This window comes from Takifugu rubripes, chromosome 2, assembly GCF_901000725.2.
Source record: "Takifugu rubripes chromosome 2, fTakRub1.2, whole genome shotgun sequence".
NCBI classification, from domain to species: Eukaryota; Metazoa; Chordata; class Actinopteri; order Tetraodontiformes; family Tetraodontidae; genus Takifugu; species Takifugu rubripes.
In genome coordinates this window covers 6,179,086-6,180,669 of record NC_042286.1, presented here as the reverse complement: position 1 = coordinate 6,180,669, position 1,584 = coordinate 6,179,086, and positions in this window count along the sequence as shown.

Here is a 1,584-nt window from a genome sequence, read left to right as displayed (position 1 = left end):
ATCCCACTTTTCCTTTCAAACTGGGAGCTTACTGGTGCCCAGTCAACAGACAGGGGGACACTCGGGAGCTGTAAGTGTGAACTGTTGCTATATTCTCCATTTATCAGCCCACTTATATCTCCCAGACAGACCCTTTCGATGTGCTTCATTGTCCTTTAAAACGTGTTTATCACTACATTTTCTTAACCTTCGAGAACATTCTAGAGGATTTTGTTTTTCTGAATTGCATTTCCCCCGTCATTTAAAGCACATTTTTGTCTTAAAAGGATGCAAATAAAAAGTAATAAAGGAACTGATTTAGACCCATAGTCATGAATGCAGTGATTGATCACAGCGTGACTAGGTCCTGGTGGGGCTCTTGGCCCCGTGTGTGTCCTCATCCTGGGCCTTTTTCATCAGCAGATCAGACAGTCTGAGGACAGATGTCTGTCTCAGAGGTCACCGCTGTGCGGCTGGAGGCGACTCCAGCATCGTTGTCCCTCCTCGCGGGGGTCCTGCTGCTGCTCCGGCTGGTCTCCACCAGGCTCTGGCCACTGCTGCTGGGACAGCAAACCGTCCAGCGGCCGTGCGTGCACGTGTCATCGCGATGGAGGTGGGCTGACCGGGCTGGAGGTGGAGGTGACACCGGCAGAACATGGTCATTTTGTTGCATTAGATCTCATCAGAGATTGACGTGATATCCTGACAGTTCATAGTCCTTCACTTTATATGTGGGTGCTTTGTCGCATCTGATTCATCAGTTGTTAAAATCAACCGTACGAAATCCCCCTCCGTGCAAAATCCAAAAGCCTGAGCGAAGATAGTGGATGTGCAGCTCTGGTCTCTGGTTCCCTTTTATGGCAATAGCTCTGCTGCTCTGCAGCAACTTTCAGGAGCAGCAGAACAATGAATTTTTGGATTAAGTTGCTCTTCTTAACTAACATACATGTTACTATACATGTTAATATTGGACTGGTGCTGGAGTTAGAAAGCAGGAGTCACATGTTTACCACCATTACATCAGCAGCATAGCTGTCATAAATAAGGGCCATTTTTGACTTCTGTCATATCCTCCATGAAGATGTGCTTATCTACAGGTTATTTCTTATTTTTCTCCAGGTAAAAGCTCTGATACCTTTATAACCGCCGACAGACACGCGTGGTTCCGCAGTCAAGAAGCATAAATCATCAGGGCTTCTGGCTCGTATCCCCCCCACCTGTGAACTCACTCAGCTGCGATCGTCCAATAGAGGAATCTGGCCTCCAGACTACCGTCAGCTTTCAAAGCCATTTATAAGCTCCTCCTGCAGTTCTGGCCATCTCGTTGGTGTCTGGGGCCTCCAAACTGTTGCCTTTTATAGGCTGTATTTTAATTGCAGAGTAAACATTTGAGTGAGATTCAGAACAGGAGAGTTGCGCGCATGGGTGGGGGCGCGCAGGCTCCCGATGTTGGAGAGGAGGCAGAGGATGTGGGAGAAAGGCTCTGCTCTTCAGGAAAAAAACTTTTTGTCTATTTGAGGAGGGCGATTGGCCATTGGAAACACGTTTTTAACGCTACCCTTATATCGATCACGTGACACAGTAACAGAAAAAGGCAGAGATAGT